Source organism: Anabrus simplex, chromosome 4, assembly GCF_040414725.1.
Source record: "Anabrus simplex isolate iqAnaSimp1 chromosome 4, ASM4041472v1, whole genome shotgun sequence".
Lineage (NCBI taxonomy): Eukaryota > Metazoa > Arthropoda > Insecta > Orthoptera > Tettigoniidae > Anabrus > Anabrus simplex.
The window spans coordinates 46,372,703-46,397,077 of NC_090268.1; the positions used below are offsets into that span (position 1 = coordinate 46,372,703).

Below are 24,375 nucleotides of genomic sequence, written 5' to 3' on the forward strand. Positions count from 1 at the left end.
CGTTTAATATATATTACACGTAACTTATTACACACGCGCGCGCGCACACTGTAATACTGAACAAAATTACTAATTAGTAAACTTCACGTCTGCCTCTTCCAGCGTTGCTTTTCCCTCGGAGTCAGCGAGGGATCCCGCCTCTACCGCCTCAAAGTCACTGTCCTGGAGCGCGATACTTTGAATCGGGGGATACAACTGACAAGGAGGACCAGTATCTGGCCAAGGCGGCCTCACCTGCTATGCTGAACACAGGCGTTGTGGGGGGATGGGAAGTTTGGAAGGGATAGATTAGGAAGAGGGAAGGAAGCAGCCGTGGCCTTAAGTTAGGTAATATCCTGGCATTTGCCAGGAGGAGAAGTGGGAAACCATGGAAATTCACTTCGAGCAGCCGTGGCCTTAAGTTAGGTAATATCCTGGCATTTGCCAGGAGGAGAAGTGGGAAACCATGGAAATTCACTTCGAGGGTGGCTGAGGTGGGAATCGAACCCCCTCTACTCAGTTGACACCACGAGGCTGAGTGGACCCCGTTCTAGTCCTCGTAATACTTTACAAATTTCGTGGCAGAGCCGGGAATCGAACCCGGGGCTCCGGCGGTGGCAGCTAATCACACTAACCACTACAACACAAAGGCGAGCAGAAATATTGTTTTAAAAAAATACAAAAATCGTGTTTGTAAGAGGAGGTTGGAAGTAAGATTCAGAAGGAAGTGACAGTTTCTTTCTTTGATTCTTTCTTTCTTTCTTAATCTGCTTACACTCCAGGGTCTGTTTTTCCCTCGGACTCAGCGAGGGATCCCACCTCTACCGCCTCAAGGGCAGTGTCCTGGAGCTTCAGACATTGGGTCGTGGGATACAACTGGGGAGGATGACCAGTATCTCGCCCAGGCGGCCTTACCTGCTATGCTGAACAGGGCCCTTGCGGGGGATGGGAAGATCGGAAGGGATAGGCAACGAAGAGGGAAGGAAGCGGCCGTGGCCTTGGGTTAAGTACCATCCCGGCATTTGCCTGGAGGAGAAGTGGGAAACCACGGAAAACCACATCCAGGATGCCTGAGGTGGGAATCGAACCCACCTCTACTCAGTTGACCTCCCGAGGCTGAGTGGACCCCGTTCCAGCCCTCTTACCACTTTTCAAATTTCGTGGCAGAGCTGGGAATCGAACTAGGGTCTCCTAGGGTGGCAGCTAATCACACTGATCTCTACACCGCAGAAGCGGACATTATTAAAGCAATTGTTTAGAATGTCTTTCTTTCCTCCTTCCTTTCTTTCTTAATCTGTTTACCCTCCAAGGTTGGTTTTTCCCTCGTACTCAGCCAGGGATCCCACCTCTATCCCCTCAAGGCATTACACCACAGAGGCGAATGCAGTTTTGACGAATAATAACGTAACAATGCACCCATATCTTAGTTTGAAGCTGAAATTATTACATAATGTACTTTTCTGTAAACCATTGTATAATGTCCGTTTTAAACTTAAATAATGTGACTAAACGATCTGGACGACACTGTAGAAGTACATAACTAATTGCAGGTACAACAGTTTTCGTTCTGTAACCTGAAGAGCCTCTCAGAGGGTAACGTCCACTCTCAGGTGGTGATTTGAGGTGCGGAGGTGAGGGGTCTGGCGATCATCGTCTATAAAAGGATCTGTCCCGGCATTCGCCTTAGTGGACAGCCGATGGTGGGAACCAGTCCCCCAGTCTACAGAGCGTAGAGCTGCAAGGCTAGACAAAATTTACCGCTGTTAGGCCGAAGCCTAATCTACTCCTTCGAAGTTACAATTTACGATCCGCGAGAAGTTGCTAGTTGCGACATGAATAGACCTGTGGTGTCCTCTCTCTCTGAGGATGTTACCCTACCCTAAACGAAACAAAATTAAAGCAAGGTCTTCATCCGCAGTTTGTCGTTCATTTGACCTTGCCGTCACTTTTCGCTTCACTTTTCTTTTCTCCTATCCCCGCCCTTTGCTGCGGAGTCTCTCGCACTGTCTTTCTTCTTCTCCCCTCTTCTCGGTCTCAGCACTGCGGCGTTACAGCCTTGGCGCAGCAGCTCGCTCTAGCAGCGAGACCGAGTTACCCAGCTGCAGAACATGGCAGTGTCCTACTTCCGCATACTTGTACTATAAAACAAGTTCCAGCGTCCGTGGCTCGTTGGTCTAGGGGTATGATTCTCGCTTAGGGTGCGAGAGGTCCCGGGTTCAAATCCCGGACGAGCCCAGTGGTTTTTATACTCCCGCTCAGTTTGATTATAAAGAAGCGTATGCATTGATTAACACATTTGAACAATCGACACGGATTGAATTAAGACATTTGCTTAATATTAATTATCATCATCATCATCATCTGTTTACCCTCCAGGTTCGGCTTTTCCCTCGGACTGAGCGAGGGATCCCACCTCTACCGCCTCAAGGGCAGTGTCCTGGAGCTTCAGACTCTTGGTCGGGGGATACAACTGGGGAGTATGACCAGTACCTCGCCCAGGCGGCCTCACCTGCTATAGTGAACAGGGGCCTAGTAGGGGGATGGGAAGATTGGAAGGGATAGACAAGGATGAGGGAAGGAAGCGGCCGTGGCCTTAAGATAGGTACCATCCCGGCATTTGCCTGGAGGTGAAGTGGAAAACCACGGAAAACCACTTCGAGGATGGCTGAGGTGGGAATCGAACCCGCCTCTACTCAGTTGACCTCCCGAGGCTGAGTGGACCCCGTTCCAGCCCTCGTACCACTTTTCAAATTTCGTGGCAGAGCCGGGAATCGAACCCGGACCTCCGGGGGTGGCAGCTAATCACGCTAACCACTACACCACAGAGGCGGCAATATTAATTATATTGAGTTATTTTTAATGATAAGTTGGAACTGTTTTAATGTAACCTTTGAACAATATAAAACTTTCTTTTCTACCTCATAGATTATTTTATCAGTGATTGGAAATATCTATTCCAACTCAAGCCCTTCAATTAGTACCTACTACCTACTTTCATAGGTACAGTACGTAACTTAGAAATGAAATGGCGTATGGCTTTTAGTGCCGGAAGTGTCCGAGGACATGTTCGGCTCGCCAGGTGCAGGTCTTTTGATTTGACTCCCGTAGGCGACCTGCGCGTCGTGATGAGGATGAAATGATGATGAAGACAACACATACACCCAGCCCCCGTACCAGCGAAATTAAACAATGATGGTCAAAAGTCCCTACCCTGCCGGTAATCGAACCCGGGACCCCTGTGACCAAAGCTAACCATTTACCCATGGAGTCGGGCAACTTAGAAATAATTCTTCCAGACGAAAGATAGCCGGTAAATGTCCTTGTGTAAAATGCTATACTGTATTCACTTACTTAATGTGTGATTAGATTTTAACAGTATTGGTTTTTAGGAACAGAATTTCTGAAATTAACCCCTTAATTAATTTAAGTGCGATTGATTTCAATACAATTCAATGACACACGAGATCTTTAAAACGAGAGGGCCTGTCCGGGATTTGAACCCGGGACCTCTCGCACCCAAAGCGAGAATCATACCCCTAGACCAACAGGCCACACGGTGATATTGAGCTCGCGTACCGAATAGTAATAGTAAGTTTCCAAAACCTGCCACCGTTGTTTATTATTGTATATTAATTACCAAGGAATAAGGTCAACCATACTTTTAACTCCTCGTTACTGATTGTCGAAGACGTCATTCTTACGGCGAGAACTAATTACTCATACGTGTATACAAGTATATTACCAAGGTCCAAGTCCTGAGTAAGGTCGACAGTATCCACCCGATCATGATTCCATTACAGCAGAAGGTCGGCCATTCTATTTACTGGTACAGCCACTGCTCTTCCTGAAAACAAGAAGTTTAATGCGTACTGTAGTACGAGATTAGTTATTTTTGTTGTTGCGTTCGCGTCAGTATCTGTAGACTGGTTTGATGCAGCTGACCTGGCCACGACGTGCTGTGTCAACTTTTCTTCATTGCTATGTACCTCATGCAGTCTGGTTGCCATAGGTCTACTCAGCTTTCTATTTCAAGAGTAAATCCTCGCCGAATCCAATATGCACAACAAACGCTGGTGTAATGACCGCAAAACTTGTCTCAAAGACTGATGTTACATAAAATTGTAGAATTCAAAATTCCCCTCGGATCACAGTAGCAAAATAATCTCAGTTCCATCCTAAAATGTCTAATGACAGTTTGAAATTGACTCAATAAAAGAGAACGGCGTCCACTCAGCCTCGAGAGGTCAACTAAGTAGAGGGAGTTCGATTCCCTCCTCAGCCATCCTCGAAGTGGTTTTCCGCGTTTTCCCACATCTCCTCCAGGCAAATGCCGGAATGGTACCTAACTTAGGTCACGCCCACTCCCTACTTTGTGGAGACAACATTACATTTTTATTCCACTTTAGCCGGCAAAAAATAGGGATTGTGGGAATTATTTTTTAAAACAGCCATTTGTACATGCCCTATTGTCTTATCAGCTATTTTTTTCCTTTATTTCATTTAATTATTAACAAAATTATCAGCGGAAAAGAAGTTAGTCGCGACGAACGACATTTTGTGCTTATTTCCGTTAATAAAAATGAAAACCTACAACCTGTTTTCCAGTCAGTGACACAAAAACCATTTTCACCACTTCGTTTCTGATCAGTCAAATATTCATCCAGAATTTATTTCTTCTCGTTGTTATGTTTTTCATAAGCATATATGTCTCGTTCATTTCTTTCTTACCGGGCGAGTTGGCGGTTGTGTCTTGATTGCGAACAAGGCAAAAACCGTCCAGATTCCGAACAACTGAATATACCCTGTCCAGATTGCGAACAAGAGATTAGTGTTGACGTGAGATACATAAAACAGATACAGTTTTCAAAACAGTCTCGTATGTAATTTTTTTTCTAGTAGTATTAACATTAACTGCTACATTGGGATGTATTAGATAACCTAACCATATTTTTAAAAATATTTTTCTTATTGAAAATATTTAATAATTTAGTTTGAGGTAATCTTACCATTTAGAAGATTATCTTTTTTATTGTATAACATAATTACAGGGATAGTTGCTTATGGTGGATTACTGAGAGTTGTATTATTAATAGGTTATTATTATCATTATTATTATTATTTCTTTTTTGCTAGTGGCTTTGCGTCGCACCGACCAAGATTGGTCTTATGGTGACGATGGGATAGGAAAGGCCTAGGAGTTGGAAAGAAGCGGCCGTGGCCTTAATTAAGGTACAGCCCCAGCATTCGCCTGGTGTGAAAATGGGAAACCACGGAAAACCATCTTCAGGGTTGCCGACAGTAGGATTCGAACCCACTATCTCCCAGATGCAAGCTCACAGCCGCGCGCCCCTAACCACACGGCCAATTCGCCCGGTATTATTATTAAGCCAATGAAAGAAGTGAGTGGTTGCATCGACAAGGCATTAGCCTTTAGAATATTGGTGATTATTATTATTCAAAATAATACATAAGAACTGAAATAGTCAGTTTATTTGGAAACAAGTGGGTTTTTCTTACATGCTCTTCACTTTTTTGTGTGTTACCCAGTATTCCAATTGTGTATACCAGAACTTGCTGTACCAATTGAGGGTTAATTTTTCTGCAGCCCGTCAAATTTGATTTTTGTTCAGATCCAAGTCAACATTTCTAGTCAAGCGGGAACTTGGTATTTCCCACGTGTTCGCAATCTGAACTCATTAATGTGTGTCTAACCCAAATCATCCCCTTCGGGTACCCACTTGTCCGCAATCTGGACTGTTCGCAATCAGGACGACACCGAGTTGGCCGCGTAGCTATGAGCTTGCATCCGGGAGATAGTGGGTTCGAATCCCACTGTCGGCAGCCAAGAGGGTTTTCCGTGGTTTCTCATTTTCACACTAGGCAAATGCTGGGGCTGTACCTTAATTAAGGCCACGGCCGCTTCCTTCCAACTCCTAGCCCTTTCCTATCCCATCGTCGCCATAAGACCTATCTGTGTCGGTGCGACGTAAAGCCACTAGCAAATCAGATGGCTTTCGCTGAAACGCTGACATAGACTATGCTCTTTTGGTAATGGTTTAACGTCTTATCGTCAGCGATGGAATTAATGAAACCCCTATATTGCGGCTAGGATAGGAATTGTGCCGGCTGCCGAAGCCTGTCGCACTCATCTGGGGCAATGATTAATGACTGACAGATGAAATGAAATGATATTGGAGAGTGTTGCTGGAATGAAAGATCACAGGAAAACCCGGAGAAAAACCTGTCCCGCCTCCGCTTTGTCCAGCACAACTTTTACATGGAGTGACCGGGATTCGAACCACGGAACCCAGCGGTGAGAAGCTGCCGCCTGAGCCACGGAGGCTTGCTTCCGTTAATAATTAAAGAAAATAAAGTAACGAATTAGCTGATAAGACAATAGGGCTTGTACAAATTGTTATAATTCCTAGTTTCAACCGGCTAAAATGGAATAAAAATGTAATGTTTTTTCCTCAAAGTGCGTGGGGGGACTGCCCCCCTCTCGCCCTCTCTCCTCCCCACTTATCGCCGGTACTGTCCGTGTCACCAGATAGGCTTGAATACGGTTGACGAAGCACAAATTATAAGCTTTTCCTGATATTTTATTCTGTAAATCCTGTAAATGTTTTCAAGATAGGGCCTACTTGAATTCTAAAGACACATACCTGTTTGTATACGTTTTCTGCAGTAATGCGAAGGGACTGCGGGTAGCCGGTCTGTGAATGTTTCCAACAGTTAGGCGAACCTCGTCGGATGTTCGGTGAGGGCTTTTTATCCCTTTCATCATATTTCATTTACAGTCACAAAATACTGTTTGATGCACCCTTGTTTGTCGGTACTTTTAGTAAACCGTCATTTATTCAAACTATGATTACACCTCAAGAGCCAATCTCTCTGCCTAGTAGGGTCACTTACAGACCAATATTCATTCTTACGTGATTCTTATTCTGCTATTGTCAACCAAGTGTTCGGTTGCACTTATTTTTCTAATATTATTTTCCCCTAAATCCAGTGTACGTCTTGCTACTATATTTCAGTTTCGTTTTCTGTCTCCTATCACAAAGGGTTCTTTAACCCTTCCTTCCTTCCTTCCTTCCTTCCTTCCTTCCTTCCTTCCTTCCTTCCTTCCTTCCACTTTTCCCTAGTACATGACCTTCTCCAGAATTTTCTGGCTTTACGTCTCACCGACACAGATAGGTGTTATGGCGCTGACGGGACAGGAGAGGGCTAGAAGTGGGAAGGAAGTGCCCGTGGCCTTAATTAATGTACAGACACAATATTTGCTTATGTGAAAATGGGAAACAAAGGAAAACCATCTTCTGGACTGCGGACAGTGGCGTTCCAACCCACTATCTCCCGAATGAAAGTTCATAGCTGCGCGCCCCTGCAGAAACTTCTTAAACATTCAACATGTAAATAGTCTGGATTTACGAAATATAGTATCTTGCGATATAAAATCCCTTCAGTTTGAGAATTATTGTTGTCTAGCGTCGAATTAAATGCAGTATCGAAATTGTTGTCAGTATTATTTACACTAATAATAGTATTCTCAAAGCTAGAGTTTCTATTTTTAGTAAGGTTATGTTGTTCGTCAACAGCATTAGGTTTCCATTTGTAGAACAACAATCAAGATGCAATAAAATTGCCATCTCTACTGGTCATCTGTTGTTCCGGTTTATTCACATCGCAACACAGCTGTAATATTTTCAAGCTCATAAACGTCATCTTCACTCACTGTTCACAACGCAAACAGTTCTTTACTCAAGTTTACAAAGACTGTGCTACAAACATCACGAAATACAGAGCAACGTCGTGGTTAATATTAACGAGCAAGAATAATATAGAGAGGTGGAAGCGCTGCCTGGCTGAAGCTAATTGAACGAACGTCCGCCATGTTTCCAGGGGTCACATAAGCAAGGGAGCGTGGTTCTCGAACGACGAAAAATGTCGAAATTTAGAACCACTGGTGCAAAATTAAAGACCGTTAGCAGAAAACTTAGAGCATTAATAATCATAGAGTGCGAACAGCTCCACTTCTTCCTCGTTGCGACGCGAGGAAAAACACCACAATCACCTGATTGTAGAATAGTTCGAAAAGAATATAATGAAATCGTTATACAGTCACATACGAACAGACCATGAAATCGGATCAAGAGCATTGCCCTGCTTGGCTGTTGTGGTTAAGCGTTAATTAGCATAAACAGCGTGGACATAATGGAGTATTTATGACAGAAATCGTTAAAACGAAAGGGATCTAAGAATGGTAACAATCTCATTCTGATCATATTTTTAAACGCATTGCATCCCCATGAGTACCACTATAATGGTCTAATGTAATTATGTATTATAATGTAGGGAACACATCATCGTTTCCCATTGCGCTATGGTGCTGGCATTGCATTTTAAAATACTTTTTTAACGTCGCTAACACATCGAAGATTTTCGGCGACGGAGAGATGGGAAAGAACAAAGATTGGGAAGGTGGCGGCCGTGACCTTAGCCTGGTGTGAAATCGGGAAACCACGGAAAACCATCTTCAGGGCTGCCATCGGTGGGATTTGAACTCACTATCTCTCGAATGCAAGCTCACAGCACTCGCTGAGGGTTGGGGCGGTATAACAACAACTACGGTATCCCCTGCCTGTAGTAAGAGACGATTAAAAGGTGCCCCAGGGGATCTTCACTTGAGAGCGTGGGTTGGCGACCACGGGGCCCTTAGTCGAGTTCAAACATTGGTTCCACTTATTTGGGCCAGGCTGCTCACTTTCATCTATCCTATCCGACCTCCCTTGGTCAACTCTTGTTCTTTTCCGAACCCGACGGTATTAGGTTTGCGAATCCTAGAGAGTCTCTCATTTTCATTCGTGGCCGACATATTCATTTTCTCGGAGCGTCGAACCCCTTCCATTTTTTTCCTAGGGTAGTTGCCCAGCTGTACTTCCTGTTAAAACAAGAATCATCACTACCACCACCAAGCTCCAGCTGCGCGACCCTAACCGCACGGTCAGCTGGCTCGGTACTGGGTTTACTAAGTGAAAGGTAACCTTGAAAGTTGTAGCCTATCAAGTATCAATGCGACTGATATCTATAATAAACACTTCGTGAATTTCACAAACAACAATAAAATACTGTATTTACTATGATTGGTGTACGTTTGACTGAAATAGGCCTACATCAAACCAGTGCCCAAGCACAAGAGAGTGTAGTACATAGCCTTCAAGACCGTTATGGAGAAAAGAAAGAAAGGAGCTGAATATCAAACTTCGAATGAATCACACACCAATAACAGATGGCTACAAAAACGAACTCTCAAGAGCAAAGGATAAACAGGTAAAAAGAAATCATCCTTTGTAAGTCGGAAAAATGGAACTCAATCACCATACATACGCAAGCATACAGTACGACTGGCTTTCTTGAAAGCAAGAATCTAACTTTTTATTTCTTAAAACTTAAGATGTTCAATCGCCACGCCCAATCTCCCTGTCACCTGATCATTATGTTCTCGCGCCAACTCGCTTTGTTTTGACAACTCGAAACGTGGCTGCCCTTCATGAACTTGCCTCCATAAGGAGCGCTGATGTCAGGTATACAGCCCCTCTATGTTATTTTTAATAATTAATTTTAAAATTTTATTTGCTTTACGTCTCACTAACTACTTTTACGGTTTATCGAGACGCCAAGGTGCCGGAATTTAGCCCCGCAGGACTTCTTTTACGTGCCAGTAAATCTATCGACACGAGGCTGACGTATATGAGCACCTTCAAATACCACCGGACTGAGCCAGAATCGAACCTGCCAAGCTGGGAGTCAGAAGGCCAGCGCCTCAACCGTCTGAGCCACTAAGCCCGGCTATGTTATTCTAGTTCGTTGATTAATATAGAAACCTAATGCTAATAGTCCCTCAATTGTCTAAAAGAGGTCACTATCTGCTTGTTACAAACGGGAGTTACCAATGTTTAGCAACCACAGACTGCTATGTTATGTGGTGATAAGGCACTTTTTACAGTTCAATAGATTGTCACCTGTTGATAAGACCATTTGGTAAAGCATTGTCTTGAATACCATTTGCAATATAGTAAGTCGCTTTCTTACGGTTCTATTCCTGACCTTTTTGAAACTATTTTTTGAATGAATAAAATTTAGAAACGACATCTAATTAAGTTGTTCCTTTTCAAGGTAGTTTATAAATTGTTTTTATTCATAAATTAGTCTTCACAGATTGAAGAACCTTTCATTCATTCCTTTTTCTTTATTTATCCTTTTACACTCCAGGGTTGATTTTTTCATCGGATTCAGCGAGGGATCCCGCCTCTACCGTCTCAATCGCTTCTTGGAGCATGAGACATTTGGGTCGAGGAGATACAACTGAGTATCCACCCGATCTTTATTCCATTGCAGCAGAAGGTCAGCCATTCGGGAGCCATTGCTCTTCCTGAAAACAAATAGTACTATAGTTCGAGATTAGTTGTTTTTGTTGTTGCGTTCTCTGGTTTGATGCAGCTGACCTGGCCGCCTTAAGTTAGGTACCATCCCCGCATTTGACTGGAGGAGAAGTGGGAAACCACAGAAAACCACTTCGAAGATGGCTGAAGCGGGAATCGAACCCACCTCTATTCAGCTGACCTCCCGAGGCTGAGTGGACCCCGTTCCAACCTTCATACTATTCAAATTTCGTGGCAGAGCCGGAAACCGAACCCGGGCCTCCGAGGGTGGCAGCTAATCACGCTAACCACTACACCACAGAGGCGGACCTCTGTCTAATCTACAATAAATAACTGCCCCTCTAGTTCTGTTATACAATAAAAAATATAATAATTTTCTAAATGGTAAGATTACCTCAAACTAAATTGTTAAACATTTGCAATAAGATAAAAGTCCGCCTCTGTGGTGTAGTGGTTAGTGTAATTAGCTGCCATCCCCAGAGGCCCAGGTTCGATTCCCGGCTCTGCCACGAAATTTGAAAAGTGGTACGAGTGCTGGAACGGGGTCCACTCAGCCTCAGGAGATCAAGTGAGTAGAGGTGGGCTCGATTCCCACCTCAACCATCCTGGAAGTGGTTTTCCGTGGTTTCCCACTTCTCTACCAGGCAAATGCCGCGATAGTACCTAACTAAAGGCCACGGCCGCTTCCTTCCCTCTTCCTTGTCTATCCCTTCATACCCCACCATGGCCCCTGTTCAGCATAGCAGGTGAGGCCGCCTGGGCAAGGTACTGGTCATCCTCCCCAGTTGTATCCCCCGACCCAGAGTCTGAGGCTCCAGGACATTGCCCTTGAGGCGGTAGAGGTGGGATCCCTCACTGAGTCCGAGGAAAAAAACAACCCTGGAGTGTAAGCAGATTAAGAAAGAAAGAATGATTAGGTTGTCGAATACATCCCAGTGCACCAATTAATATTGCTAGAACAAAAATTAAATATGAGACTGTTGTACTGTTGTAGTCCGCCTCTGTGGTGTAGTGGTTAGCGTGATTAGCTGCCACCCCCGGAGGTCCGGGTTCGATTCCCGGCTCTGCCACGAAATTTAAAAAGTGGTACGAGGGCTGGAACGGGGTCCACTCAGCCTCGGGAGGTCAACTGAGTAGAGGTGGGTTCGATTCCCACCTCAGCCATCCTGGAAGTGGTTTTCCGTGGTTTCCCATTTCTCCTCCAGGCAAATGCCGGGATGGTACCTAACTTAAGGCCACGGCTGCTTCCTTCCCTCTTCCTTGTCTATCCCTTCCAATCTTCCAATCTTCCCCATCCCCCGCAAGGCCCCTGTTCAGCATAGCAGGTGAGGCCGCCTGGGCGAGGTACTGGTCATTCTCCCCAGTTGTATCCCCCGAACAAGAGTGTGAAGCTCCAGGACACTGCCTTTGAGGCGGTAGAGGTGGTATCCCTCGCTGAGTCCGAGGGAAAAACCGAACCTGGAGGGTAAACAGATGATGATGATGATGATGATGATGATGATGATGTACTGTTGTAGCTATTTTATGTATCCCAGGTCAACACTAATCTCTTGCCCGCGATCTGGGCTGTTCGCAATCAAGACACAATCATCCGAGCGTCTGACTAAACACATACGACCATATTATGTGAACCGACAGTGATACAGCAACTTTCACATACACTGGCTGACATTCATAACTGTTCCCGATTTCACTGCACACGTGTGGCTCGTTGGTCTAGGGGTATGATTCTCGCTTAGGGTGCGAGAGGTCCCGGGTTCAAATCCCGGACGAGCCCAGTAGTTTTTGTTTACCCCTCCAAAATACGTACCGGCACCCATTGAGAGTACGTCTACTCCGCCTGGAAGTCAAAGCTTTGTGTCATTCAGAACAATTGAAGCCTGTCGTTGGCGGCGGCCGATAAGCGCCAGTGTGTTTACGTAAACGGATTAAGAAAGAAGGTGAGGAGGAGGCGGCGCCTGTGGCCTATAGAAGGATCTTGCCCGGCAATTGCCTTAGTCCAGTCAGTACAGCCGACGGTGTGGACCAACCCCTCCGCCTCCAGAATGCAGACGTGCAAGGCTAGTAAAACTAGCCGCTGTTGAGCCGTAGCCCTCTCTGCGATAGGTTCCGGGTTCAAATCCCGGACGAGCCCTAATTTTTGTTTTCTTCGCTTCCTTCTGCACTGTAACGACAAGGAATCATTCAAAACCAGTCGGTTACAGCTTCCAAGTATGGACGTTGCTATAGCAGTCAACAGACGTGATTTAGCAGCCTGGCTCGTAGCCAGTAAGATAGTGGGTTCGAATCCTAGTGTCGGCAGCCCTGAAGATGGTTTTCCGTGGTCTCCTATGTTCACACCAGGCAAATGTTGGGGGCTGTACCCTAATTACGGGCATGGTTGCTTTCTTTCCTCTCCTAACCCTTCCCTATCCTATCGACGCCATAAGACCTATGTGTATCGGTGCGACGTAAAGCAAATTCTAAAAATAAATACAGTTTTTCATCGCACTAACTACGTTTTCGGTGACTCCGAGGTACCGGAATTTATTCCAAGGGAATTATTTTTCCTACATGTAAATCGCTCGGTTTTGACGATGATGATGATTTTGATACTTGTTGTTTAAAGAGGCCCAACATCTAGGTCATCGGCCCCTAATGATATGAAATGTAATGACAATTTAAAATTCCAAAATTCATCCACTGAACAGACTTCAAAATTTGATAATGAAGAATGAATTTAAAATAATCAGCGGATCCAACTCACAATTCTGAAAAAAAAAAAAATCCAAAATCAATCCACTTAAAGAATTCTAAAAGACGACGATGAACAATTATTATGAACTTAAAACAATCATTGTATCCGACCCGCAATGCCCCACCTTCTCAGAAACTAACTTAAGACAATAGTACATACCGACCAAAGGGCTGCTTTCCAAACAGAATCCTGAATCGATGATCCTTGTTGTTTAAAGGGGTCCGAAATCAAGGTCAGGGGCTCCTCATAAAGATACTTATCGCTAGGAACGTAAGAACCATGGTATTTCGCATATAGCGATAATAATCACAAGTATCATAGACTCACGGTGTTCCTCACATACTAATCACAGGAACCCGTACTATCCCGTGGTGTTCCTCGAAACGCAGACCCATGATGTCCATAAAAAGATGCTGAAACACCCCAGTGAGCATAGCCTCTTTTTATCTCCTTGGGGTGTTCAGCCGAATCTGCACAGAGGTTGAGCCTCCCTCATAGTAGTGGATACTACACACGGGTACTGTAAACCCATAGTGGTCCACCCACAGACCCATGGTATTCCTCACGTAATGGTAGTAATTACAAGTAGTCTCATGGTTCTAATTCAATCACCCCTTGGTCGCCCCTTGTAGTCGCCTCATATGACGGGCAGGGGATACTGTGGGTGTATTCTTCGTCTGCGTTCCCCACCTGCGCCGCGGGGTGTGTTTCATCCTTGAGAGCTATTTTATTTCGCTCAAGTTCGCTGGCAAGCCGGTTAGGACCTTCTATCCGCCATCTGGGACGCGCCACGTGGGAGTATCGTCTCTGCCCTTTCTACGACAGTGTATGAGTGTAATAGGTTCGTGGTCGTTCGGTTTTGTTCGAAGGAGAAGAAGAAGAAGAAGAAGAAGAAGAAGGAGAAGAAGAAGAAGATGAAGGAGGATAAGAAGAAGAAGGAGAAGAAGAAGAAGAAGAAGAAGAAGATTTCATTCACCACCCCGCAGAGTTGGAGTGCCCTTCATAGAGGGTGGCACCTTCTCTCTGACCAGGAGATGTATGGTGGTTAGACGTGAGGTGGTGGATGAAATAGCATGTTTTGTTCTACCGACGAATAGAAACAATACCAGTGATAGTGATCTGTCAGTCCTAAAAGTTTTCTCTCTATGCGAAAACAATGTATTTACTGAGTTACTGTTTTATATTCCCAAAGTTTGCCTTTGATATCATGAACAAAAAATGTGTGTAATTTAAGCCGCCAAATTTCCATTATTTGCTTTTGTTAGCCATTAGACATATAAGAATTCCCACTAGACATCAGATTAGGTAGTAAAATCGCTAAATTGGCAACAATGATTGTTAACGTTAGTTTGCCATCTGTTCTGCGGTGCCTTGAACCGTTGCCTACGAGATATACAAGGCCGGGAAGTGTGCGTTAGTTCTGAGCATAAAAACCGTCCCCAACCAGGTTCGTAGTACCGCCGCCAGATGTCTCGACATCGTGCTATAGTTTTCATATGCTGTAGTGTGTTAACATATGGAGAAAAATGTTTTTAATACGTTTACTTATAGATTTCACTTACTGTTAGTGTTCAAATGAACTCGAAGTAAATTTCATATACTCTATAAAACGTGGTATATCGTACTGTAAGTCCAATTCGTAAAAAAAGAAGAAGAAGAAGAACAATTGGAGTTTTCAATCATTTCCAGCCGATCCAGTTTTAAAGGAGAAGTGGATAATTGCTACATCCGGACGAGGGTAAGGGGGGCAAATTAGGTTCGCTTTGGTCGCCTGGGACGTCATCCAGAGTCTGTAATCTGCATTTTAAATATTGATACTTCAGATTATTGGTTACTGATTCATAAGATCACTTCACTGCTTCCGACTACCGCATCAAAAGACACGAATTAGGCATATGTTGGCTTTTCGAATCGAAGAAACTAGAATAACACTCCTCATTAAAGATCCCCTTGTGGTGGTGGCGGTAGAATAACACCCACGCTGTCCACAGCCTATCGTAAGAGGCGACTAAAAAGGGCCCCAGGGGCTCTGAACTTTGGAGCGTGGGTTAGCGACCACGGGACCCTTAGCTGAATACTGGCATTGCTTCCACTTACTTGTGCTAGGCTCCTCACTTTTATCTATCCTATCCGACTCCTCTTGGTCAACTCTTGTTTTTTCGACCCCACGGTATTAGGTTCCCCAGGCCTAGGGATTCTTTCATTTTCACGTGGTCTTTGTCTTCCTTTGGCGGATATCTTCACCTTTTTAAGTGTCGGATCTGTTCATTTTTCCCTCAGATTAGTGTTATATAGAGGACGGTTGCCCAGTTGTACTTCCCCTTAAAACAATAATCACCATCACCACCACCTCATTGAAGAAAACCTCCATTACGAAGCCATGAATTTGACATGCGTGGAGGAAACGTTAGGATCCCCTATCATAGACGAAATGGCTATCAAGCCCAGAGTACACTACAATCGTAATCCTGATCAGCAACAGGTCTGGAAATAGGCCTACTTGATGAGACGCTCGAAGGTAAGCTAACTATTCAATTCGCGATTATTCTATTTTCTTTCAGATGTACTATTTTTAATAGGCCTAAAATATATGGACGTTTTTTGCTATTGGTTTTACGTCGCACCGACACATATAAGTCTTATGGCGACGATGGGATAGGAAAGGGCTAGAAGTGTGGAGGAATCTGCCGTGGCCTTAATTAAGGTACAGCCCCTGCATTTGCCTGGTGTGAAAATAGAAAACCACGGAAAACCATTTTCAGGGCTGCCGACAGTAGGATTCGAACCCACTATCTCCCGGATGCAAGCTCAAAGCTGCGCGCTCCTAACCGCACGGCCAACTCGCCCGGTAGTTTTATATTATCTTAGATGCTATTGATATTAAGAATGACACCATGCCTTTTCAGAAAAAAAACTGTCACTCTGGAGTTGTCTTCCTTGGCCATGATATGTGGTTATCTCGTTCGAGTTGCGGAAGAAAATTCCAACTGTGAATCATGCTTGGGACAGATATCCTCGGCCACTACTGACAATCCATTGATGTGCCTCATGAAAGATCGTGGAGCATTACGCTACCCCTCAAAAGAATTTGTTTACCTCCTGCAAAATATGTTGAATATGCGTCACTCATTACGTTATCTGGGAAATACGAATTTAGTTTAAAAACTTTACGTTTTTGTTGTTCCAGAGTTCATTGAGGCATTCAAATGTGACGAGTGTGAACAGAGAGCACTGACTGCAAGTCTCATTACAAAACTTTTAAAACCAATACTCGACAATGAAGCTCATACAATTACAGATGCTCATGACTTGGAAAAGAACTTCAGGACAAGTTGGAAGATCTTAAAAATGTGAGTGACACGAGCAGTGATCATGGTAAGTCATTTTTAATGTATTACTTTTATTAATTATCGCACTTGACTTCGCCTAAAATAATTCCGAATACCACTTAAATGTGCCTTACTTTACATCCAATCACTCGAAATCACATTTAGGTGGTCCTAAATTCATCATTTGTAGATTTTTACGTCTTTAGAAAGCAACATGTACTATTAATTGAATGTATTTCGCGCGAGCAGCATAGCAAGATGTCGAGACCTCTAGCGGACGTTCGTAAAACTACTTGCGACCCGCTTTTCTATCGGTCCACTTCCCGGCCTTGTATATCTCGTAGGCAACGCTTGAACCTGCTGGAGTGGTAGGAGGAGCCTTACCAGCCAAGGTCTCACAGTCACCCTCACAGTGCTTGTGGTGGGGACAAGGGGAATCCTGTGCTTCCTGCTCTATAATGTTTTGCTCTCTCCTCCAGGCTGCCGATCGGAAGAGACCTGGACGTAAACATCCAACCAGCTTCACAAGGTCATGTTTATTTTATTGACGAAATGATGCACAGCGCGATTCGTAAGTTATAAGTAGAGAGCGGATTTTAGGCAAATGCCTTTTTTCTCCTTAACGTCTACATGCATCACCTTTTAAATTTACATGTTTCATGAATGTTTAGGTCTATATAAAGCATTTTTATAATGCCTAAAAATGCCTATTTTGACGTTAGCGCCTATTTTCTATTTTACGTCAATTTTTAGTGCTAATTTTCCAGATTGACTAGTTTTTCTTTGTTAGATTTGAATTTCCTTTTTAATTTTGATATTTTACACTGTTCATAATAATGGCCTACTGCACCATTATTTCTAAAGAGCCTGTAACTTAAAGGTCAACTATGATTGTTATAAGCCTGTACCGTTAAACACTGCAAGGACAGATAGCAACCCCTTCCTCCTTCCCAACTATGGTAAGCCCAACAATTAGTGACACAATGCGAACGTCCCAGTCTCTTTACCTTTATAAATAAAACCTTTAATCTTGGAATGTCATCTTTCACTAGAACAACAGCTGCACATCTGGTATGTTTTGGTCTTTAGAGCTCAACGTGTTCACTTGAAGAAAACGTAATGCCGAAAATAAAATCACCTAAAGTGAAAGGTGAAAGTGAAATCCCAGTTCATCATATCAAAAACTTAAAATATTGCCCTGTGTCTTCAGTTGATGTTGAACGCTCTTTCTCAGCGTACAAATTAACGCCATAACTTTTCCATTGACAATTTAGAGAAAGTGCTTATTATTTCTCTAAGTAGGGACATTGAGAATATCTACACGTGGAGCGTCAAGAATAAAATCACATTTAATATCAGCAAATGCTTCGTGATGACTTACTCTACGGTGAATGATCCTTTTCAGTTTGAATACTTCATGAACGGACAGACTCTAAAACGAGTCGAGTCCGTAAATGAGTTACAATGAGTAGTAACTTATCATTTAGTGCACATATTGAAATAATAGTAAATAAAGCACTGAAACAACTAGGTTTTATCATACGAAACGGGAAGGACATAAATAACATTAAGACTTTGTGTTCTCTATAAATCATTCGAGAGGTCAAAATTAGAATATGCATCCGTTATATGGATGCCAAATTACAAATCATATATAAATAAAATTGAAAAGGTTCAAAAGAGATTCGCTGGGGCCATCAAGGACCACGTTAAGTCTTGTTGCATTTGACACTGAACTTGGCCTTCTTTAGAGCCCAAATTTCCCTCATTCTTCGTGAGTGGGCCTGCTTACGCTCCTCTGTCCAAGGGGCACCGTGTCTTCTCTTCGGTTGCTCGTCTCGGTTTAGCCCGTTCGTATTTTCTTGCGGAAGCGATCTCTGTTAAGGGCGTCTTCAACTGAGATATGTAGCATTTGCAGGTCTTTTTTGGAATTTCTAAACCAGGGAATTGTGGTTTTGGGTTTTGAATAAAAAAAAGTGAAAGATTTCTTTAGTTAACTTTCTTCCGTCCATTATTATTATTATTGTACCGGGCGGTACACCTCTACTCCGGTTATTTAAAAGTTGCGCCAGTTGAAATTCCTCTTCTGGTGGAAATCTGAACTTCATCTATTCTATTAATTTTCTAGTTTCTCAGAAGATGTCACCACTTGGAAATTTTTGAGTTTGTGAACTGTGTCATTTTTGATGTGTCTTTGTTTCGCCTGAAGTAAGAAGTGTGAACTTTCTCTTCTAGAGGACACTACTGAAGAATTACAATAGTGCAACCTAGTGCAAAATCAAAGAACTATTTTGTTGGAGAAATTTTTATTTCAAGAGTTTGTTCTTTGTTAAATTTCTTTCTGTCATGGTTTAAGTTGGCTGTATACCCCTCTTTTTCCCCCTAGTTTGGATCTAGCCAATCCCGAATTTCTTTAATTAATTTTCCACCAATAATGTGTTTCTTCTTCCTCTATGTAGGGGTTTCTTTTCCCGAACCAATAAAAAGTTTGAGGGAGGGTGTTTTATTTCCCCTAACGCCTAGAATCTTCCGCGAGAGGATATAAACTGCTGATTTTGGGGTCTCCGGGCCACTTTTGTTCCATCTCTCAGTGTGTAAAGTACATAGCAGGAGGCGGGAAGCGCCTCTTTCTTCACCAGCTGTTCAACTTCAGGTAATGGCCTCTTAATAACATCTTTTCTAGCTAGAGTTGGCAGTTTAACTCTCGCGGCGGGTTCTAGGTCTTCCACCATGTAACTTTCCTTTCTAATGTAAAAGCAACTGGTATCTATTCTATCTTTCAAACTACATATCGGGATAGAGAGTGCTTAACCCTCTCGAGCTCCCACTCACATTGTTTTGAGGTGAACTTATTTTTCGCAACCTATTCTTCAGTAATGTAATGTAAGTTTGTGTTTTCTTAAGTCACCTCAGTAGTATGGGATTAGCCCTTGCATCAGCGGCCTAAGAGCCAACGTAGGTCTTAGAAACAAAGTGTATTAAGGAGTGCAAGTTCGCCTCCTCTCAAATTGTGATTTTAGAGGTCACGTAATTAACCTTCTTTTCATTTATTAGACCTCAGTAGATTGGGTATTTCTCCCCTGTGTTTTGGTCCGTTGAGGACAACTTGAAGGTGGAGTTTGGTGTAGCCTTTGAGAGGCTTAAATTTTGAGAGCGTGGGGCTCTTTTGAAAATCGAGTGTCATATGCCTCGTGGAGGCTTTTTAGTGTAATTTGGAGCAAGGGCTCCGAGGTATGAATGGGGTTTTCTGCCCCTCTGTTGAAACTAGTGTCTTTGAGGTAAAACTGGGCTGATTGCCCAAGCATTGTGTTTTCGGGGCTCGAAGCCCAAATCCTGTAAATATTGTGACTCCCCGTTGATTTGCTACATTGTACCTGCCATGCTTGTTATATCTTTGTTTTGAAAAGAAAATATAACCTTGTTAAATTTTGAAATTAATTTCTCTTTAGTAGCTTGAGATCCATTCACCACCCAGCACCTTCTTTCACGCCTACCTACCACAAAAACACGGTAACAAGTGGTAGCAGAGCGTGGTTGAATGGGTCTCAATTTAGCCCCTTTTGACGGCTAAACATTGCTTTGATTCGAACTCTAACAATTTTCTCAGTTGCTGGAATTTTTTGAGTTTTTCAAAATTGTTCTGTCATCATGCCCGGCCCTCGCGATGTTCTCCTCCTTAACTACTTGCGCAAAGAGGAGTTGATATATGAGTTAACTATTAGAAACGTTCAATCTGGAGGCACGGTTGCAATAGACACTAACAAGCTTAGAGAGTCCCTTGATTTGCCCATTTCCATCCCCAATTTGGGAGAGAAAGAAATTGATGAGTCTCTTTCCACGATCGTCGAGAATATTACTGGGCTAGCATCTGTAGTCAGTTTTTTTGATGAAAATGATCCGTCTCCTAACCAAATTAAGCGTGTGCAAGGCAGATTATATCACTTTTCAAATAGAGTTAATGATCTGTTGTCTCTGAAGGTGAATGACGTTCAGAGGAAGCAAGCTAATACGCTCCTTGAAACTATCTCTGAATTGTCTAGTAAAGTCACTCAATTGTTAACTGGGGAAGTTCCTCCCAAATCTGATCAGCCCACCGTTGTGAATGTAAGTAGTGAGGAAGAACCTGCTAAGGGAGAAGGCAATAGGATAACCGTTGCTGCTCAAACTATCTCTGCCCCATTGGACAACGAGTCTGAACGCCGCACATCGTTGAACAATGTACGTGCTGAATTAACTTCCTTGCCATTGAAACCTTTACCTACTATGTCGCCCGGGTTTAGCAGCTTGCCTCATCCATTGGCAATGTTGCTCAGAGGTATATCCAAGTTTTCCGTTAATACCACCAGTGACGTAATTTCATTTTTAAGATTTCTAGTGGAATTTCAGGATCATGCTCTTGTTTTTTCTCTTTCGCCATGTCAAATTTTGCAAATTATCTATCCGTATGCTATTGGTATTCTCTCTGATAAAATAGTTAGAGCCATCGCTGAGCAATCTTCTATTGAGGATTTCCATGCCCATTTGCTAGCTAACTTCATCCCGGCTAGGGCCAGGTCCTCCCTTATTCAGAAATACTATTATCGGGTACAGCGCTTGGATGAAAACCTGGCAGACTTCATCCAAGATATTAAGTTTTATACTAGGGTGTTTGCTCTTCACTTCCCTGAGGATCAAATTGTACAAGCTATTGTGGAAGGTATTTCACCATCCTATAGGTCATATTTGTGTTTCGCGGCGTGCCCGCAAACGTTCTCGGAACTTGAAGCATTGGCAGTCTCAGCGGAAGGAGTTAGATACGCCGATTCTTTGCGTGTCGCGAAAGAACCCCCGCCTTCCTTTAGTAACACTCGGCCTCCACCTCGCCGACCAGTCAATCCCCGTAAATGTTATGCTTGCGGGTCGCCTGACCATCTGCGGAATAAGTGTCCTCTGATCAAGTCAAGTGGGACAAGGAATGGAGCAGGGTCATCACAAGGCTGTTTTAAGTGTGGGGCCTTCTCACATATCGCCAAGAACTGCCCAAACTCAAATAGCACCCCCTCCTGCTCAACTTCTGGTGCAAATTCCAGCTATGCCAATAATAAAAAGTGACTAGTGGCGTCGGCTGAGCCGACTAATCCATCTTCCCGAGACTCAGCCCCTAGTAAACAGATTGTAAATGCAGAGAACGATCAGCCTTCAAGTTCATCTTTTGAATGCCCTAAAGAGTGTCTTAGGATTGCGGCGGATACCCCCGCACCTGTTCCTTTTCTTAAGATTGAGGTAAATAACGAGCCTATAACAGCTCTCTTAGATTCAGGCAGTGTTTGTTCCATTATTTCGGCTGATTGGTATTCTAAATTGAAATCTGTTTGTAAACTCCCTGACTATGACTCATCTCCTGTTAAATATGTTTCGGCTAATTCATCTCCATTAGAAATTCTAGGTTCCTTACATGTCAAAATTCGTGTTTTTAAATTTACATGGAAAATCAAATTGTTTGTGGCCAAGCATTTGTCTTGCCCCATCATTCTGGGAGCGGACTTCATGTCTCACACTGGTCTGGTGCTCGATCTTCAGAGTAAGTCGTGCACATTCAAATTTGCCTCTAACTGTAAAATCCCTCTATTAAAGTGTACTTCTGCATCATGTTCATCTATTTCGCCTACCCAGGATGAGATGTTGTTAGACCTTAGACATCTACCTGAGGAGCAGGCTGATAGTATTCGCAAATTGTGTCAGTCGTTTCCCGAGGTGTTCTCTGATACTCTTGGTGTTACTGACCTTATTGAATACAAAATTGAGGTCACGGATTCGATTCCTGTTCGCTTTCCACCGTATAGGCTATCTCCACCTAAAATGAAGGCTCTGAAAGAAATCATCGATCAGATGTTGAAAGATGGTATTATTAGGCCCTCTAAGTCAGCGTATTCTTCGCCCATTTTTCTAGTCCCGAAACCCCAAGGAGGCTTCAGGCCTGTCATTGATTACAGGGCTCTCAATCGGAAGGTGGTGTTGCAATCTGTGCCCCTTCCCGACCTTCATTCTTGCTTTTCATGGTTTCGTAAGGCCAAGTTCTTCACCATCTTGGACTTGAATCAGGCCTATAATCAAATTCCCCTTGCCGAAGAGTCTAAACATCTTACAGCGTTTGCCACGGACTGGAACTTATACGAATACAACCGCGTGCCTTTCGGGCTCCCCACGGGGGCAGCTGTGCTCACTAGGCTACTAGATAGGGTCTTTTCCGACATCAAATTTGAGTACTTATATCACTACTTAGATGATGTCGTCGTATTTTCAGAGACCTTTGAAGAACATCTAGATCATCTGCGAGAAGTTCTCAATCGCCTTCGTAAGGCTGGGTTAACTGTTAAGTTGTCCAAGGTTGCCTTTGCTAAGCCCTCTATGTCATTCCTAGGGCATATTGTGTCACCTGATGGTGTAGCTGTCGATCATTCTAGAACACAGGCCATCCGTGATTTTAAACCTCCTAAGGACATCAAAGGTATCGCTAGATTCATTGGTATGGTGAATTTCTTCAGGAAGTTTATTCCTAACTTCGCTAATAGAGCGGCGCCCTTAAACCTTCTTCGTAGGAAAGGCATCAAATTCGAGTGGGGACCTTCTCAACAAGCCGCTTTCGAAGATCTTAAATTAGCTCTCTGTAATGCCCCTGTACTTGCTATGCCTGATTTCTCGAAGAAATTCATCGTCCAAACCGACGCGTCGTCGTCAGCGGTAGCTGCAGTCCTTCTTCAAGAGACTGAACTAGGGAGGCGACCTATCGCCTATGCCTCTAGGACCTTGTCGGCTCAAGAAGCCAAGTATTCCATCTATGAGCTCGAAGGTTTGGCAGTCTTATTCGCCTTAGAAAAGTTCCGTCTCTATCTGGAACACGTCAAATTCGACCTGGAGACAGATAATCAAGCATTAAGCTGGGTCTTAGGTAGGCCGCGTCGTACTGGTCGTATAGCCCGCTGGGCTATTCGTATTTCCGCCTTCCAGTTTGAGGTTAGACATATCAGAGGTACCGAAAATGTTGTTGCTGATGGACTCAGCCGTATGTTTCATAACGAGGTCGAGACCCATGAACCGGTCGACAGTTCATCACCTTCCGAGTCCATACTATCCGAGGTTAATGCCATCCTAACAGATGCTCCCATGCTTTTTAGGGATATTGAGAAATACCAACGTGAAGATCCGACGCTGGCTCCTATAATGGAAACCCTTTCTTCTGGGGAACATGTTGTCCCTTATGTTCTGAGGAATGGTGTTTTATGTTGCCCTTCGAGGCATGATAAGTTGATGAAAGTTGTCGTTCCAGCGGTTCTTGTACCTATGATCTTCAAATACTATCATGAGACCCCATTGGGGGGGCATCTTGGAATCTTTAAAACTCGTGAAAAGATTCGTGAAATGTTCATATGGAAAGGTATGGACGGTGAAATTCGGGAACTGGTAAAAGCTTGTAAATCTTGTTTGATCAGTAAACCCACCATGTCCACTAAAGTAGGCCTTTTGTCTTCTCATCAAGCGTCGCGCCCCATGGAACGCCTGTATATCGATTATGTGGGACCCTTCCCCCAGTCAAAGGGTAATGCCAACAAGTTCATCTTTGTGTGTGTAGATGGTTTTACAAGATTTTCCTGGTTATTTCCGACTAAGCTGGCTACCGCTCAGTCCACCATTACTTGCCTAAATTCTATTTTTGCTTCTTTTGGTCCGTGCCAATACATTGTATCTGATAATGCTAAAGCTTTTACATCAAATCTGTTTCGTAAATTCTGTTTTGACTTGTCCATCTCTCATGTAACTACATCTGCTTATTACCCTCAACCATCTCTGGCTGAACGGGTTAACCGTAATCTCAGGTCCGCACTTATTGCCTATCATCATGAAGATCATTCTA

The 24,375-nt window shown here is 43.6% G+C and overlaps 3 non-coding genes across 3 annotated transcripts; 2 read left to right on the forward strand and 1 right to left on the reverse strand.

The window, feature by feature from the left end:
- Window positions 1–2,142: 2,142 nt before the first annotated feature.
- Window positions 2,143–2,214, forward strand: TRNAP-AGG (transfer RNA proline (anticodon AGG)). Its single transcript has one exon. It is a non-coding gene; the product is annotated as a tRNA-Pro (tRNA).
- A 1,244-nt stretch (window positions 2,215–3,458) lies between these two features.
- Window positions 3,459–3,530, reverse strand: TRNAP-UGG (transfer RNA proline (anticodon UGG)). The gene has a single exon. It is a non-coding gene; the product is annotated as a tRNA-Pro (tRNA).
- Window positions 3,531–12,123: 8,593 nt separating this feature from the next.
- Window positions 12,124–12,195, forward strand: TRNAP-AGG (transfer RNA proline (anticodon AGG)). Its single transcript has one exon. It is a non-coding gene; the product is annotated as a tRNA-Pro (tRNA).
- Window positions 12,196–24,375: the final 12,180 nt, after the last annotated feature.